General features: G+C 42.0%; 1 long non-coding RNA gene across 4 annotated transcripts in view; it reads right to left on the bottom strand.

Annotated features, from left to right (window-relative positions):
- Positions 1 to 5035: 5035 nt before the first annotated feature.
- The window catches only part of LOC140517273 (uncharacterized), a 31532-nt gene continuing 16983 nt past the window's right edge, over positions 5036 to 19584 (bottom strand). The window contains exons 1-4 of one of the 4 annotated variants that reach the window (XR_011971525.1): positions 16397 to 17510; positions 14434 to 16302; positions 10586 to 14256; positions 5036 to 6723 (exon numbers count right to left, since the gene is read on the bottom strand). This is a non-coding gene — a long non-coding RNA (uncharacterized lncRNA). Of the gene's footprint in view, positions 6724 to 10585; positions 16303 to 16396; positions 17511 to 19584 lie in introns of those variants that run through there. The other 3 variants (XR_011971524.1, XR_011971527.1, XR_011971526.1) reach the window with 3 other exon arrangements.

The raw sequence follows: 19584 nt of genomic DNA, 5'->3' as shown, positions 1-19584 counted from the left end.
TAGGACTTGTGTAGCCCCAACAAGTGCACAGCTCAAAAGGACTGAATTTGTCCACTTGCTCCAAAGACAAATTGTGGAGATAGAAAGCCAAGGACTCACCCTCAGGGTAGGATCCAGTGTGGGGTGGGAGGAAACATAGTTCCCACCTACAAGGATGACAACAGTGCCTGCCTTTAGGGAGAATGGAGTCAGAGATGCAGACTCAGATCCTGCCCTCAAGAAGCCATCATTCTGAGGAGGAGATATATCCCTGGTCTGCTGGCTGTCCCTAATTTGGGAGAATCTTGGTCTGAAGTGGAGCACAAGTACAGACTCATGAAAACTAACTTCAGAATGAGTAGTGCAAGTGTAACAGGTGGTGTTTGCGTGGGCAGCCTCCTACTGCCTTCCTGCCACTCCCACCTCCTGTTGAGGATCTGATTCAATAAGATACTCTTGGAGGATCCATCTTCACCCACTAGTCCATACCCACCATTTAGATACAGTCATTAAAAACCAAATAGACTTTATATCACAGCAAAAAGAGGGATTGTTGTGATATTGAAATATATATAAACAAATATAAGTATGTATGCAATTAGAAGATTGTCCCAGTGACTCATGGCCTCAAGCAGACTACTTCATCTCTTCTCAATCCCACCCTTTAAAAGACTAAAGGTTATAAGTGGAACAAGATTCTGGCTCCACATTCCAAGGCCAGTCTACAGAAGACAGAAATGTTGGAATAACAGCTTGCCCACCACCTCAGGAACCTTCTGTTTCTGGGATTCAGAAGCCACAGGAATATTGCTACCCTGGAAGGTCTGCCTAGGGTCCGGGCAAGGGCAGATAGAATCAAGGCTTCAGCTGGAGTTATGAAACTGAACTGTCATATAATCCAACTTCAACAAGCAGGGAGGAGAGAATATTAAAGGATGCCAGGGTCAGAGATTTAGAGCTGGAAGGTGCATTAGGGATCATCAAAGCCAACCCCCTCCCCCATTTTAGAGATGAGGAAATGGGGGCTGAAGTGAATTGTCCAAAGCCACATTAGCAATAACAGACAGAACTGAGACAGGATCCTAGGTCCTCTGATTCCAAATCCAGGCAGGACATGATTTTCTTTCCTCCAATTCTATCTTTTGCTTTTTGAAAAAAGTTTAGAAAGTCTTTCTTGAGACCTGTACTTAAACCCAGAGTTTGCACTGAAGCTGCATTACCTTTTGTTTGCCCCTTCTAAAGATCCACCCTGGTCTCCAAGCCTCAAAAAGAATGGAATAAAGGAAGTCAGAAAGACTTTAGGGGTAGACTCCAGATAAAACGTCCCAGAGAATCCCTGACCTACCCTCCTTACCAAGTCCCTATACACTGTTTTTTCCTAATACAACCCAAAGCAATTCTGTTTACCCAGTAACAAACCCAGCCCCCTCTGAGGGGACTTGTATGATTAAGGAGCTAGCATGTCATTCAATAAACTCAGATGTGTTTGCACAATTGAAGCAAGCATTGAAGAGATCCTAGTTTACTAAAAAAAATGAGTCGATTCACACTTTTGGCTAAAAGGATGGTTATGAAAAGCCTCAGGCACTGAGAAGTAGCAATCATTTCAAACCACCTTGTGGGTTTCAATAAGCCCCACTGTTTCTTGATTTATGTGATGGTACAACAAATTCCTTTGATTTTTTGGTCTGCAGCAGTCTGGCTCTGCTCTGGCAATGTCCCCACCTTCCACACCCCTTTTGCCCTTTACTAGAAACTCCCATGCCTTATTTTTTTTTGTAATTCACCAGACAAATCCTAGTAACTCACTGCCTGCAGACATCAGATATAGGAAACCAATCAAACCCATGGGAATGAGAGCCTGCCCCCTCTTTGTTGAGTTCCTATCTTGTGGAGGTGGGAACACCCAGTCATCACACTCATTAATTAGGAGGAATTAAGAGTGCTGGGAAAGCTAGCCATGTCAATTCCAAGGGCAAACTTACCAGTGGAACATTGCTGATCTGCTTCCCCCCATTCCTTGACTTCTCTTTCCTCCTACTGTGACCTAGAGAACATCCCACCCAAAGGTCCAACAGTCTCCTGAATTGTCTTCTTCCCATGATATTACTCCCCTCCATGCTCTGATCTCATCTTAGGCCTTGCCTTGAATGACTTAAAATATACCACAATAAAGTTCTTCAGCTTGAGGCAGCCAAGGATTGTGAAGGATACATCAACACTAGGTTTAAAGCCAGTCAGTTCTTAACTCAAATCAGTTTTTTATTAACTGTGTGATACTGGGTAAATTTCTTCATTTTCAGTCTGTTTCCTAATAATAGGGCAGCCAGGTGGTGCCATAGTGCATAGAGCACTGGGCTTGGAATCAAGAAAACTCATCTTAGTGAGTTCAAATCTGACCTCAGACACTTAACTAGCTGTGTGTCCCTGAGCAAGTCACTTAATCCTGTTTGCCTCAGTTTCCTCATTGGTAATATGATCTGGAAAAGGAAATGACAAACCACTCTAGTATATCTGCCAAGAAAATCCCAAATGGGGTCATGAAGAGTAGAACATGAAAAAACAACAACAAAATTATCAGGCATTACTGGCTCCTTTTACTTTTTTTTGAAACCCCTTCTAAGACCCTAAATAACTGGAATGAGCTGATAATAAGATCACAAGATTTTGTTAGGGAGAAGCTTAGAGATCATCTAGCCCAACCTGTCCATTTGATTGATAAAGACACTGAGTCCCTGAGAAGGGATTTGTCTGAGGTTAGTGAGGGAAAAAGAAGCAGAGCCAAGATTTGAACCCAAGTCTCCAAATCCAAAGCTCTGACCAATTAGATCACATCTCCTCCCAGAGATCTCTCTGAAGCCTGTGGGCTCAATAACAGCCAAGAATCCATTTTCAAGTCAACATCTCTCTGAAAATACATAGACCTCAATCCAGTCGGGCAGAGAGATGTCAAGTAAGTCTTACCTTTATAGATCAAAGGCAATGTGGGATAATGGAAAGAGTTCTGAACTCATGAAGCTTAGGTTTGAATCCTGGTTCTAGCATTTGTTATGTGGCTGCTGGCAAGCTGGTCCCTCTCTCAGAGCCTCGCCTTCTTCATTTGTATAACAGGGAAAAGAAATAAGAAGCAGGGCACAACTGACCAGAGGATTGTTTTGAGGAAAGCGCTTTTGTAAGTTTGAAGTACCCAATTTCTACCAAGGTAGAAAGTCCTCAGGCATGGAATGTCATGTTGTCTGAGGACCAGCCTAAGTCTAGTCAGGTTTATTATTATGAGGATCACCACCAAGGGACTAATGTTCAAAGTTTTGAAAGACTATAATCCAGCCTGGATCATGAAAACCCTACGGGGCTGTGGCCTGACTCCAGTTGATGGGTGATTAACCAATCAAAATATGGGAAGTTGAGTCACATCTCACTCTCTCCCAAATGGCTTTAACATAATTCTACATAATTTAACATAATATAATTCTACCATCCCTTTCAATACTCTCCCTGAGTTGATTTTCTGGAGCTACAAAGGGCATACAACTCTCAGGATAGGAAAAGTATAGACCAGACTTACCCAGGTAGTAGTAGCAGCTAAACAGAAAAATTTCTACCTTCCTCCCTCAAAATCTCTCTCTCTCTCTCTCTCTCTCTCTCTCTCTCTCCTGTGTAGGGTACCATCATCCTTCTTGTCTCCCAAGTTCTCAACCTCCTGCTTATCCTTGACTCTTCACTCATTCTGAAAGGACCACCTTCAAAGTGACCAGTTATCTCTTAACTGCAAGGTTTGACCCCCTTTTCTCAATTATTATCCTCTTGGCCTGTCTTGTGTCATTGGATACCACCCTCTCCTCCCATATAGTTATTGTCTCCTTCTGAACTTTTCTCTTTTCATAGAGAGTAACAAGCTCATTCTATTCATCCAGATTCTCAGCCTTGCCATTATCCTTGACTCCTCCCATATCTAATCATTTGACAGATTTTGTCATTTTCACCTCCACCATATCCTGTCTATATTTCTCTCCATTCACATAGCTAGCAGCCTTGCTGATCCTCTTCTAGTCCTGACAAATGACATAGCCTCAGGGTGTCCCAGTAAATATTTAAGCGCTACCCATCAGCCCTTTCCTTGGGGGGAGGAAGAAGAAACTATAAGCATGACCCAGTTGTAAATTTAATCTTCACTAAACATATTCTGTATTACTTTCTTAAGTCTAAATGATCAACAAAACAATAAATCAGGACTATGTAAATGCTCACATTGAAAATGTGATAATCAGCACTCCAGAGCCAGTACAAGCTGGTTCCAGCATACCACGGCTTATTTGGTTTCCCTACCTTAGGCCTCTCTCTCCCTAAAAATTTGAGTAGCTCTCTACTAACTCTAGGATCAAACGTGATTTTCTCTTTATTTCATCCTTTTAAAAATTTGTATTTTTGTGTGTGAGATTTGTTATTGTTCATTCTGCATTTTTGAAGAGGACCAATGATATCATGGTGTGATTTCTTAACTCCTGAGTGAATTAGATGTAAGTGAGGCAGAGTTACATTAAGTCATCTGCCTCACTCTCTCTTCCTGAGTCATCAAAATCTAGTGGCAAGACCAGTCAGGACCACTGTCAATGGCCCAGGATGGAGCAGATGACCGTGGTGTCTTTGATGCCTGTCCAAGCTCTACAAGTACCATAGTGCATGCTTCAGCCATCTTCGTGGCCTTTGGAACAAATTGTCCTCATCACCCCATTCTTCACATGCTTGGGATAGACATCCCTCTAATTCACTGATGAGTTTCAGGCTTGTTGGTTACTCTTAACTGGTTATCCTATCTGCTGAGGTTTTAGTGGAGTATAGCTACTGTAGCTACAGCTTCTTGGAGCCACAGGTGAGAGTTGAGTGACAGGTAGACACCTAAAGGTGGATGAGCAGTCCTGAGAAAGGGCTAATCAAGTCTTCACACCAGAGGTTCAAGTCCTCCCTGAGTAGTATACCTAAATATTAGAACATTAGTACATGCACATAATTTGTAAATAAGTAAATACACAAAAATTGAGGACACGGGCACAAATAGTTTTGTTTTGTCTTTTTTACTAATAGAGGTTCATGATCACAAACATGTTGCAGCCAACTGCATGAAGATGTGGAAGGGTTAGAAGCTGGTTGGGAAGAACATTCAGCTAATGTCCTTGGTCCATCTTCCCTCTCTCCTCCCCCTCCATGGTACAAAAATAACTGAGCAGGTTATCCAGGATTTGTCTGCACTCTAAACTGGCTGATTCAATGGATATTTGGTACTTGGGGGCTTTCCTCTGTGCTTTCACCCTGGATTGTGGGCTTTATTGTTCCAGGATCACACCGAGTTCAATCTCTTCTGTGTCCTGCCATCCCAGGCTAATCACAGGGTCCAGCCAGACTGGCCTTCCTGCTACTCCTCACTCATGACATGCCATTTCCTGTCTTGGCCTTTTTATGCCTGTAATGCATTCCCTCCTCATCTCTATTTCTTGGGATCCGCTGTTTCCTTCCAAACTCCCACATGAAGTCTTTCTTATTCCATCAGGCAGCTCAGTGGTGTAGTGGACAGAACACTCAGCCTGGAGTCAGGAAGACCTGAGTTCAAATCCACCTTTAAACACTCACTAGCTATGTGATCCTGAGTAAGTCATTTAATCCTGTTTGACTCAGTTTCCTCAACTGTAATGGAAATAATCAAGATAGCTGGAAGGGCTTTCATGAGAATCAAATGAGATAATATTTGTAACACAGTGCCTAGCACCTAACAAACTCTGTATAAATGCTAATTCCCTTCCCCTTGTTCCCCTAAATGCTGAAGCCTACCCCTTGAAATTAGCTTGTGTTAACTTTGTACACAGTCAGGCCTCAATTAGTACATGCATTCCAAATTCTCGCTATTGAAAGTTAGAATTATATAAAATATGGGCATTGGCTCTGATGGGGTTCAGACTCTGGGAACCCCCTTGAACTCCCCTTGAATCTCATCAGTTCCAGACCCAAGGAAATATGTAGTGTGAATTAGAATAAAGCAGCCATTGGGGATTCGTTATTTGTACCTAGCTCTGTGTGTGTGTGTATTTATACACACGCACACACACATACACACATATGTTCTTTCATAAACTAGAAGCCCTTTGAGGACAGGTACTATCCCATTTATGTCCTTATAATCCCAGCATTTAGCACATAGTAGTTAATAAACGACCTCCCTCAATTACCAGCCCTGACTTGATGGATGATTCTGGTATTCCTTAGATCCTTTTTAATGTATCTTGTACATGGTTATTTGTGTTTGTAGATTGTCTGCCCCAATAGAAAGTGAGCTCCTTGAGGGCAAGGGATGTATTTTTGCCTTTTTATTGTTTGTATTCCCAGTGCTCAGCACAGGGTCTGGCATATTGTAAGTAATTAATAAATCGTTGTTGGCTGATTGATTTCTACAGTTGGGTCAGATGACCTGCCAACCGTCACCCTGTGCTTCTCCTACTTGGATCTTCCAGAGTGGGAGGCCACACTGGTACTCCACTAACATCTGTTCCCCTTTCCAAAGCTTCAGGCCCCCATGACTGAAGAGCTGAGACCTATTTCCCACAGATGTCTTCTCAGCAGTCAGTCTGGTCGGGAGCCTCATTCCCATCTGCAATCCCAGGCGCCCGAAGACAAACTTGAAACACATCAGAGGAAATTCTTACTTGCAGATCATGTAGCAAGCAGACAGATGGGGATGGATGTGAAAACAGGCCCCTGGGAATTTTTGTGACAATTGTTATTATTCATGGCAGAGAATCAGGCTCCAGTGAAGGTTATGGGTGAGAAAATCATGGGACCAGATTAAAGTTCTGGTTTGGGAGCAGGAAGCCTGTGCTGAAGTCTGACTAGTTTGTCAGCTAAGTGATCATGGATCCCTCTGAGCCTCCATTTCTACTTTAAAAAGGGAATAAGAATACTTACTCGGCATTCCTCATAGGATCAAGTGATATAAAGAATTTGAAAACTTTTCTACACCATGAAAATGTCAGTTGTGACTCCAACTGTGGCTAATTAAACCTCTACTTATTATTCTGAACCTTCAAGCACAAGGTAGAATCAGGAGCAGTTTCCACAGGAGAATGGAAGGAAAGAGGGGCCTATGCAAGGCTGGGAACAAGTTAATCTGACCGAGCTGCTCATCTTCACTGCATTCATCAAATGTGATATATGTCATGTTATGTTATGCTATACTATTGTAGCATATGATACTGCTTTACCAAATGGTTAGTGATTCCAGGAGGGGGGACCCCTTCACTGCCCTGGGCCACACTCCCTTTCCCCATGTACAAAAGGAAGGAGTGGTCTAGTTGTCCTAGCTCTGAACCTATGAGCCTAAGTCCATTGGCCTACTCATCACACTTCCATTGCCCAGCTCTATCTCACATAAATCCTGTTCACTGGCAAGTCACGACATCACCCTCTGGATGTCATTGGTCATCTTTGAGAATGAAAGGCCAGCAGCAGCAGCAGCAATATGGTTGTATGGAGGAGGGGGGTGTTAAATATACAGTATAGGTATGTAACATATGTACATCTACATATACATACATACTTATACATACACACTACACATTTATCCATATAAGAAAGGTTATAGATTAGATATAGGGAATTTCAAAATTCTTCATGTAACTTTAAGCTATTAAAGCTTTAGAAAGCTATTAAAACTATTAAAACTTTAAGCTATACCTTAGAACTGCACAAAGATTTTTGAAACAATATGTATAGATACAATGTAAACAATGAAACAATGTATAGAAACACATATTATATAATATATAACATTATATTACGTATAACATGTAAATTTTATAATGTTACATTATATAGTATGTTACATATATGTTACATATATGATAATATATGTATTGGTTTTGTTGCTTTTTAGTTAAGTTGTATCTGACTCTCTGTGACCCTATTTGGGGTTTTCTTAGCAAAAGTCCTGGATTTGTTTGGCATTTCTTTTTTTCAGCTTATCTGACAGATGAGAAAAATGAAGCAAACAGGGTTAAGTGACTTGCCCAAGGTCACACAGCTAGTAAGCATCTGAGGTCACATTTGAACTCAGATCTTCTGACTCCAGGGGTGGTGTTCTATCTATTCTACTACCTAGCTGCCCTATATGTATCAATACATGCATACATATTATTATATATTATATATAATATAATATGTAATATATAAAATTATAGAGCATGCTATATTACATATGACATATAATATTATGTCATGTAGATAGTACGTTATAGAGAGAGCTATATTATTGATATTTGTATTATTTATGACAATACATGTATCTACATACAGAGTGGACCAAAAGTCTTCATGCAGTATTAAAATATAGCTTAAATTTTTAATAACTTTAATAGCTTAAAACCACATGAAGACTTCTATAATAACCTGTATTATATATGATTATATAAGATATAACTATAATATATAATACCATATATCATACGTGATGTTCTGATAATCATTTATCATATATATAAAGAGTGTGGTAGTATACTAATCATACAGTAAAGTAGTATAATGTAGAGTATAATAGAGTATATAATATATGGTATTTATAATGCTCAATATAGAGCTTATAAACACTAGTGTGTACAGATATGTGTGTCAATATATGTACATATGTATATATGTATATGTGCATATGTACAAGTGTATAGATACATAAAACAATTGCATGTATATGAAAGATATTGCAGTTCAAGGCCTGCTGGAGAGAAAAGACAATCACCCTGTTGGAAATCAGATCTGAGTTTCAGCCCCAGTTCTGGTTTGCTGTGGGATCTAAGACCAGCATTTCACCCTCTTTGGGCCTCTTTCTTCCTGTCTGTAAAATTAAGGGGAGGGGGGTCGGGGCAGCTAGGTGGTACAATGGATAGAGCACCAGTGCAGGAGTCAGGAGGACCTGAGTTCAAATCTCACCTCAGGCACTTGACACTCTCTAGCTGTGTGACCTTGGGCAAATCACTTAACCCCAATTGCCTCATCCTGGGTCATCTCCAGTCATCCTGATGAATATCTGGTCACTGGATTCAGATGGCTCTGGAGGAGAAGTGAGGCTGGTGACCTGCACAGCCCTCCCTCACTCAAAACAAAGTCAAGTGCAAGTCATGTCATCATTTCTCTGATGGCATGGTCTTCTTCGGCAATGAAGGATGAACACACACACAAAATAAGGGGGTTGGCTCACTGAATGCCCTTTAGATCTAACTACTAAATCTAAGCAAACTGGATGCCCTCCCGGATCTAGCCTTCTCTGATCTCTCCACCACATTTTTCTTTGGTTCTGCCACTCACATTGTTTCCTCCTCCTCAAATGCCCTTCTCCTTCTCCCCAGTCCATCCTCAAGGCCCAGGGTGATGCTAACCTCCTCCAGGAAACTTTTCCTGACCATAGAAGCCCACGCTGATCAGCTCTTTTGCTATCCCATCAAAATAGAAATAGAACAAATTTTCAAAATTGTGCTATATTTAAAATAATAGTTTTCTCCCTCTTGCACCTTGCAACTTCTCTGGAGTCCAGGTTCTGGCTCCAGAGTTAGGCTATCTGGGTGCTCTTTAGCTTATCAGTGTCCTCCCTAAATGTGATTTCAGGAGTGTGTGTCTTATTCCAAATGTGGTATGAGCAAAATAGTGTTACAGTGGGACAGTTATCTCCTCATTATCTGATGCTATGTCCTTTTTAATGCAAAGTAGCACCTGGGGGCAAGGCCCAGCTCACAGAGTGGGTCCAGTCAACAAGCTCCTCAGGTTAAGGTACTCCGTGAATTCCTAACTGCTCAAGACAATACCTTGAATGCCCTGCCCCCCAACAGGTGAGGTAGAAGGCACAATTAATTCAAAGTAAAGGCATACAAAGATGCAGTGTGATATGATAGGGCGTAGTTGGCCTTGTTCATGCCAAGAGAGTCCTTCATCCTTGTGAGTGAGGGCAGCTGCCACTTTCTTGAAATATTTGGTACACCAAATGAAAAGTCTGCATTACCCAAATGCAGCAGTCCAGCTATTAGTACACTAATATTCTAATCTGCCCGAGTCCAAAGCTCACCAATGTCTTAGTCCTCCCTGGATACAAATTTCGCTTATCTGCCAATCACTTTGAAAGATCTCTGACCACAGGCATCCTGCTGGACTTCCCAGAAGTGCTGCCATTATTAGAAAATTTGCAGCTAAGAAAGTCTGCGGGTTCTCCACATAATTGTCCTACCCATTGCTAGCGAGAGGGGCAGGGTTGGACCAGAATTCCAAGGTCAATCTATTGATATATGGAGACCTGGATGAATGAAAGCATCTCTGTTCTTGCACTAACTCTAGTTAAAATCAGTGTAACTCCTTGCTTTATAATCATCAAACTGCACCCATTCAGCACCATTTATAGAAGGTGTAATATAGCTATGTGTTTGAGTCTCAACCCCTCACCCCATCCCATTTTCTTTTTTTATCTCTCATGCAAATAAATTGTAGGAAGAAAGAAAGAAGGGGAAAAAAAACCCTAGGGAGAGCCTGAAGGTATTGAAAAAAATCACTATTTTGAATGCATTCATAACTTCATGCCTCAGTTTACCTTAATTGCAATCATGATTGCATCACTCCTCTTCTCAATCATTTGCTTCAAATTTCCCCTTCCATATGTATGTATGTGTGATCAATTCCAAAGTTTTTCAAGTTTTGGAACCACAGAGTGGATCTAGACTGGTGAGCATACCACAACCTTCACTCTTCTAACATGTAGTTCGCTAAAAGCCATCTATCCCTTGCAGAGGAACTCAAGGCCAGTCATATCTTCACCATCCTGGATTTATGAAGAAGGTCTTCTGAAATTAAGTGTTATATTTTACATTTATCGCTGTCCTGATCCTATCATCTACTATATTAGCTATCCTGCCTTGCTTTATGTCATCTGCAAATTAGACAAATATGCTACCTATGTCTATACCTATCATTAATGGAGAAAAGAAGTTTAATGCACGTTCTTACCCCCACCATATATATCCTCAACAATATCACCTCCTCCTAACCAAGATCATTTATTATTTCTCTTTGCATGAAAAAGCCTCATTCTATCTGTTTTTCCCTTCCCTAGCCTCATACTCTAGTGACCAATCAGAAACTCATTCTTCTCTAATCTCCCTTCTCAAGGTCTTTAACATTCTCTTTCCATGCCCCTTGCTTCCCTCTTAGTTTCCCTAGCTCTTCATGTCTTTCTCCCACTGGGTAACCTAATACAGAGCTGGGCTGTAGTAGGATGGGTTGATGTTGAATTCATTTGTTAATTAGGCAGAATGTGCCTCAAGGCCAGCCAAAAAGGGCCTGACTTTATCAAGTCCAGGAGTACTAGAAAGCCAGCTGGCTTGGGGGTAAAACAAATTGGAAGTGAAAGGGTCAGATTTATGAGTTGTTAGGCCAAGCAGAGTCTGCCACTAAAAGAGTAAGCAAAAAGTCTGTGACAGATTTATGGGCTGGAGCTTATTTCCTGGATAGGCAGAAGGGATGCATGAGCAGTATGCCATGATCCTGAGTGAAAGCAAAGAGATGAGGAGGTCAGGGTGGGGGTGGGGAGAGACTTATTAGACTGCTGCATCTTTCATTAAGGTTTCCAAAGCCATTTTCTCACTTCATAACAATCCCAGAAGGAGATGCCTACAAGAATTATTGTGCTCATTTTACAGGTGAGAAAATAGAGGCTCTTAGGTTTCCACAGAGGCAATACTCAAATTCAAATTATCTGACTCCAATTATCTTCCCACTAATTATTTTGGTATCTTTGTGCTCCAGATTCAGTTGTATCAAATGCTAAAAGAAACAGGAATACTAAACCTATAGAAGGATCCTAGGGGCTGCATATTGACTCAAAAAACCACATATTAACATTATCTATGATCAATCATATTTTAAAATTTCATTATATATTTCCCAATTACATTTTAATCTAGTTCAGACCTCACTTGGGAGAAGGGCTGCAGGCTTCAGTGCAGTTGGCTTAATATTTGACATCTCTGGCCAAGAACACTCACAAATTCAGGGCTTTGAAAGCAAAAGTCATATTGGGGAGGCACTTTGGAGTGCCATTTATTCAGAACCAAATCTCATGAGACTCCAGTGATCTTTGTCTGTTACCAAATCACACTAGAGGACGTGTTATTTTAAAAGGGCATTTAATTAAGACAGAATAGCAAAGTTAAGAGCAAGGAATACTTCTCTCCCCCACCACCCCCTCACCACCCCTTCCAACCCTATATACAGAAACATGCTGTTTCACAGATAGTCACCACTGGAGGAGGAGGGATGGTGAATGGGAAACACACCTAGCCTGGGCAATTCACCCCTCTCAAGGCTACAACCAGGGAGCGCTGGAGGCAGCTCAGTCAGGCTCCTGAGAGTGGCTGTTAAATTTTCAGTGTATTTATATCCTCAAATAGGCTGCAAATCAGGGCATGAGTTATTATTTTGCTATGTATTGTGCAGAGGTGGGGAACTTGTGGCCTCGATGTCATGTATGGCCCTCTAGGTCCTCAATTACTCAAAGGGCCACACTTGAGGACCTAGAGAATGAGTGAAAGGGCTGCACTTGAGGACTTAGAGGGACACATATGGCCTCAGGGCTGCAGTTTCCCCACCCCTGATAGAGTGAAAGTGAGGGAGAAACTGTTAATAATACAAATTAAATTTAAAAGTCTACTGTGGGCATGTCCCTCTCCCCACCCCGCCAAGCCCCATCCAGAGCTGGATGCTGAATATTTACTAGTATACATGGTATCTCATATGGAACACTTCTCTGCCTCTGAAGCTTCCTTTTCTGTTTCCCAACTGAGCTGCCGATGTCATCTGCTGGCTTGATTATGTCACCTACTACTCTGCATCTTCCACCCAACTGCAAACTCCTGGTGTCATCTTCTGGGCTTTCTTAGCTGTACTGCCTCAGAGTCAAATTAATAAGCATTTATTAAGTACTTAAGGTGTGCCAAGGTTCTTAGCTGAATCACATCTGCTATGGGACATCTTCTCTAGGAGGAGGCTATTCGAAGTCTTTCATGAGTTAGCTCAGCATTCAGGGCTGTTTTGGTTCTTCTGTGAGTTAGACTCACTGACACACACATAGCCAGCTAAGGAAAGTTTTTTGCTCAAATCTCTCTTCTAAGTGGTTTTTTTTTTAAACCTCTAAGACTACTCCAAGTCTATAGATCAGTCTGGTTTTTTTGGTGAGGATAATAAGATTAGGGTAGCTAAGTGGTGCAGTGAATAGATTGTCATGGCCTGGGGTCAGGAAGATTCATTTTCCTGAGTTCAAATCTACCCTCAGACACTTACTAGCTGTGTGTCCCTGGACAAGTCACTTCGCCCTGTTTGCCTCAGTTTTCTCATCTGTAAAAGGAGCCGGAGAAAGAAACGGCAAACTACTACAGTATCTTGGTCAAAAAAAGTTCAAATGGGATCAGGAAAAGTTGAACACAACTGAAACAAGTGACCACAACAATGACAATGTTGCTTTTAGTTTCTCTCCTGTCCACTGCGATCAGGGAGTTGGTGCTAACCAGACTGGAATGTCAGGGTCAAGATGGCGACCCTTGTCCTTCAGTCCAACAATGTCCCCTCTCAATCCTAATAGACATGTCACAATCATAAAATCATCTTTGTGTAGGGAAGAAAGGGTTTCCCTTGGAAGCCATATGGGATTAGGAAGGGAATTTATTTACCATAGCTTCCCACTTGCAGTAGGATCATGTACAAATTCCTCAGCATCAGATTCAAGCCTTTTCATAATTTAGCCCTAACCCATTTCCTACTTTTTTTCCCCTGTACCTCCTAATACGTATCCTCTGCTCCATAAGGTCTGATATCCTACACTTGTAGTGGGGGATCGACCCTGGACTTGAATTAGGTCATTGTTGTTGTTGTTCAGATGTTTTTTAGTCATATTTGACTCTCTGTGACCCCGTTGGGGGTTTTCTTAGCAGAGATACAGGAGTGGTTTGCCATTTCCTTCTGCAGCTCTCTTGACAAATGAGGAAACTGAGGCCAACGGGGTTAAGTGACTCACTCAGGTTCAAACAGCTCGTTACCCTCTGAGGCTCGATTTGAACTCAAGAGGATAAGTCTTCCTGACTCCAGACCCTGTTTTCTGTCCGCTATGGTGTCCCGTACCCCCATAGTCCAGGTCTTAATACTTACTGCAGCTCTTACTGCCTGTTTCACCGTGGACAAGTCATTTAACTTTTCTGAGGCTGTTTCCTCTTCCTTAAAATGGGAATAATATTCACATTACTAGTCTCATAGGATTGTTATGCAGACAGTCCTTTGTAAAAACTTATAGTGTTATATCTATATGAGTTATTTGCATTCCTCCTCCACGACTGCCCTTCCTTGTCCCCCTGTCCCCTCAGACTCATACCACGCTTATTCTCACCTTCTTACCTACATGACGGAAAAGAACACTGGATTTTTAATCAAAAGGCCTGGGTTCAAATTCCTCTTCTGACATTTACTACCTTGTGTAATGTTGGCCATGTCATTTACTCCCTCTGGGCCTCAGTTTCCACATCTACAAAATGAGAGACCAATAGTCAATAAATGTTTATTAGGTGTTAGGCACTTTGTTAAGTGCTAGGGATACAAAAAGAGGCAAAAATCAGTCCCTGCCCTCAAGGAGCTTATGATATAATGAAGAGGTTAAACTAAGTCAGGACCAGATCCAGTTTTACCATTCTTTGATTCCCTAAAGTTCCTCTCATAGAGTTGTGCATATGGAGGAATCTCAGTAATAGTTTGATGAATTGGCTTTAATTGATCCATTACCCTCATTCCTCCTCCTTTCCTGAAGCTCACTCCTCTCAAAGACACCAGGGTCCCTCTGTGGTTAGCCCACCCAGAGGCGAGTGAATCATCTGCGGGCCAATGGCCCCCACTGGGGGGCTGTCAGGCTCCTGCCCACCTCCCCAAGCTGTCCAAGAGCTTCAAACACTTCTGCTATTGGCGTTACCTCCCTCACAGTGAGAGGGAGCCTGGGTGCCTCTGGGCTCCTTTCCCGGATGGGGAGATGCCAGAGGCTGAGGACGGGGGTGGGGTTAGCTGCATGGAAACTCAGAGCCCTGCTGCATGACCTGTTAATGAGAAGCAGATGTCAACAGCTGGAGGAAGGACATTCCGCAGAGCAGGAAGAATGTGCAACCTCTCTGTCTCTAATGAACCCTTTCAAAACCAAAGTGGTTTGACACGTACAAATTGCACCTGTGATGGGATCCATTGTGTGGCTGACATACATGTTAGCGTTCCTGACTAATGAGCCCTTCTACATGCATGAATATATATGTATACTATGTACTCATATGCGTAGTGATTTCCACTCTAGCTCAGATTATCTACATAGGACAACATCTGCCTGTTAGATGAGGGAATTGAGACCCAAAGAGAATTTTCCTGAGTTGAATACTGTGCCTTGCACATAGTAGGTACTTAAAAACTATTTTTTTCCTTTCTTCCTTATAGCACTTTTTCATGTGTCTCTTCCTTACTGTCCAGGTTCTATGATACCCTCTAATCTTCAAGCTACAGGGAACTCCCCTTGAAGTCTACCAGGTGATTCCTTGTAAGTTAAGGCAAGTCAAGTGAACAAGCATTTATTAAGCCTTTACCAAGGGTCAGGCACTGTGCTAAGTACTAGGGATATGAGACAAGCAAAAATAAATAAAATCTTTGCCCTCAAAGGAGTGGGTGGAGGGTGGAAAAGGTCACAGAGAAGTCCAGAGAGTCAGTAGTGAAGGAAATGAACATGGTACTCAAGGTCTTAGGAAAAACTCACCAAAGGATGAGCCCATAGGAGCAGAGGGATTTTCTAGGATAGGAAGCATCTATAAGTAACCAGTGGTTGAGGCTGAATGATGCAGTCAAAAGAATGTTGGATTTGAAGCTGAGGATTTAGATTCAAATCCTGGTCTGATTACTCTCTTTCTTTTATCTGATCACAAGCTGTTGTCATCCCATTCCTCTCCTCAACATTCCTGTTCTTTATGCTCATCATGATCTCCAATCCCTCCATTCCTCAGTTCTTTTCTGGGCCATCACTTCTGCACTGGCTAAACTCTCCTTTCCCCATCTTGGCCCCTTGGTAAATCAATTCAACTCCACAGTCATTTTCTTTCAAACCTTTGTCCCCTTACCTTACTGAAGATCTTACCTTGCCAAGTCTCAGTCTTCGATCACTCCCATCATCCACTGCCTTCACTCTTGCTCATGTACTGCTGAATGAAGTTGGACTAAATCATGAAGTTCTGCAGTCAGGATCCCCTATAAATATATGTTACGTAATCTCAACTGGGCTCTCAATGAGGCAAAGCAATCCTTTTATTTAACATTCTAATTGTCTCACTATCCCACTCACCATAGGGTTTTTTTCAACCTTTTTTCATCCCTCTCCAAGTCCTTCCTTTATCCTCTCAACTGAGAATCTTGCCTCATATTTCACTGGAGAAAAAAAAAGCTGTTGGCAGAGATCTCCCTCTTATCACCTCCTCTTTGATATCTCATATCACCCAAATGCTTTCACTATCTCCTCTGTCCCCCGTCTCGAATGAAGAGGTAGCCCTCCTCTTTGCAAAAGCAAACTTCTCTACATGCACAAATGATCCCACTCCATCCTGTCTTTTCTAACAAATTGCCCCTTCTATTATTCTTACTCTCTCTCTAATCTCAAATCTCTCTCTGTCCACTAGCTATTTCCCTAATGCCTACCAGATCTCTCTACCCATCCTCAAAAAACCCTCCCTTGATTCATCATATCCATCCCCTCTAGCAGTCATCCTGTATCTCTCCCCACACTTTTGGGTCAACTCCTTGAAAGGAGCTGCCATCTTATATATAGATGCCTCCACTTCCCCTCTTGCACTTTTTTTTAACTCTCTATAGTCTGGCTTTCAACCCTATTACTCAGCCAAAACTGCTCTCTCCAGTGGTTAGATTTTGTAGTTGTAAAATCTAATGACCTTTTCTCAGTCATTAACCTTACTGACATCTCTTTCATACTGTCAATCACCCTCTTCTCTTTGATTGGTTCTCCTATTTGTTTGATCACTCCTCCTTTACTGGTTCTTCATCCAGGTCATGTCCCCTAACCCAGTATGTCCCCCCAGGCCCTCTTATCTCCTCCCTCTCATCAGCTCCCATGAATTCATCTATGAACCTCTACACAAATTATCCTCAGATCCATCTGTCCACCTCTAAACTCTCTTCATTTTCTTATCTCTAACTGCCTGTTGGACATCTCTAACTGCATGTCTCCTAGACATTTGAAACATGGTCAAAACTGAACTTGTTATCTTTCCCCAAAAACTTTCTCCTCTTCCTAACTTCCCTGTTATGATTAAGAGTAACCACCCTCTCAATGAACCAGGCTCAAAATCTAGGTGGCAGCCTTGACTGTTCACCCTCTCTCTGGGAAGATGTCCACAGACTTTACGAGGCTGCCAAGGATGTCCAGGATGTAAAAAAACTAGTGTAAACAGCTAGTGCCCTGAATTGTTACAGCCAGCTGTACTGACCTTGAGAGGGTACAAAATGTTTTCTTCACAGCCCTGTGAGGTCCATGTCATGTGGTAACTCCAAAAGCTAACATGTCCTTGGACTCCACTAAGGCATTACTTCTAAGAGTGAGGAAACGATAGCCATATTCAGACCACATCTGTAGCCTTGTGTACAATTCTGAATTCCCCATTTTGGGAAGGACATTGATAAACCCATGGTGTCCAGAAGAGGTGACCAGGATGGTCAAGGGTATTGAGCTTATGCTCTGTGGGAATAAATTGATAGAATTATAAATGATTTGGCTGGAGAAAAAAAGATCAAGAAGTGAGTTCAAATATAAGAGGGATTAGGTTTATTCTGTTCAGCCCCAGAAGGCGGGAGTGGAGAATGAAGTGGCAAAAAGGCAAATACAAGCCTTCTGTTAAGGACAAACTTCTGAACAGTGGGAGTGCTTGAAAAGTGAAATAGATTGCCTCTAGAGGCAGGAAGACTAATGACTCGGAAACAGCTTTATGGGCATCTGGCCCTAAAAGCTCTGTTCATCAGGAAGTACTTCCAGCAGTGAACTCACATGGTCTCTATCTTCTTCCAAACTGTCCTCCCTCTCGCTGGAAGCCTTCAAATAGAGGTTGGATGACCATTAATTATATACGTTGATTACATCAGTAATTCTTGCTCACGTATGAGTTAGATTAGATAATTACCTTTAAACTGGAAACCATGTGAATTCTATAGTACAAATATAATTACATTGGTTTTACTGATGAGAAAACTAAGACTGCAAAAGATAATTGTCCTTAATCACTCAACCAGCAAAGTACCCAAGGTATGATTTGGACCCAGGTCTTTGGACACCATGTCCAGCATTTTATTCACTATGCCATAACACCACTCCAATGGAAACATTTTAATGATATCTATCAGCTACTTATTCCTAGGTCTTCCAGAAGCCACATTCCCATACCTCTTTTCCTCCTTAAGGATGTTCTGTCTTTGGCGTCATCCCATACCTCTTTTCCTCCTTAAGGATGTTCTGTCTTTGGCGTCAGCACCAAGAATCCACTTTTTCCCTTTCCCATACTTGTAAATGACCCATTTTCCATTGTCACCACCTTGCCCAGAGTAGGGGAAGATGGCAACCATATGTTGGAAGCACTTCCTGAAGACAGGAACTACTTGGACCACATTCACATAAAACAGTGTTTCTGTGTCCTTCTGCCTCAGAGAACATGTATTCTTATTTCTGGCATAGCAGCTTTGCCATTGATGGAGTGGGTGTTGTGGCAGAGTATATTGAGGGCTGCCTCTGGGTCCTGGACCCAGTTCTCCCTTTAGGAAACCTCCTGGGCCCTGCAGTTCCTCCTTCACCATCGGATCATGACTCCTCAGTGTGACTCTGAACCTGGGCTTCCTTTACCAGACGCAAGCACATTTTCAACCTGAGCTCTCAAAAGATAAATGAAGGAGAATGAAGAGAAATAAAGAGAATTTAAAAACATGAGATCTTTGAGTCATTCAGGACTTCAAACATCACATAGCCCATCAACCTCATTTTATAAATAAGGAAGCTGACATTGTAGAGAAGTTTAATAACTAGCTCAAAGTCCCACAACTAGCTAAGTGGCCAAATCATATTCTTAATGAAATGTTCTTGTCCATACAAAGATCTGAATCCAGACCTGTTGACTCCTTGTTTGGGATTGTTTCTCCTATACTGTCATAGAGGAGGAGCATTTGGACCTCAATTTGTTAAGATCTCAGTGGCAGGGAGGGTTTGGGGGAATAGCATGGGGAGATCCTTCCTGGAGATCACACATATGAGCTACTCTAGGTTAAGTGGGTGCTGGGCATGTCACCAGCCAAAAGCCTTTAGTAGGTGCTGACCAGACCTGAGTTCTGTATGTAGAGGACTCCAAACCCAAGGCGGGGTGACTTCCCTGGACATCATGAACTGATGATAAGTCAGTGGCTCATGTGACTTTCTGGAATCTCAAACAGCACCCTATGCTACTTACTACTTGTATCACCTTAGACAAGTCACTCATTCTC

Source organism: Notamacropus eugenii, chromosome 1 (genome assembly GCF_028372415.1).
Source record: "Notamacropus eugenii isolate mMacEug1 chromosome 1, mMacEug1.pri_v2, whole genome shotgun sequence".
NCBI classification, from domain to species: domain Eukaryota; kingdom Metazoa; phylum Chordata; class Mammalia; order Diprotodontia; family Macropodidae; genus Notamacropus; species Notamacropus eugenii.
The sequence above is the reverse complement of the archived record's forward strand: the minus strand, read 5'-3'. Positions and strand labels throughout refer to the sequence as shown.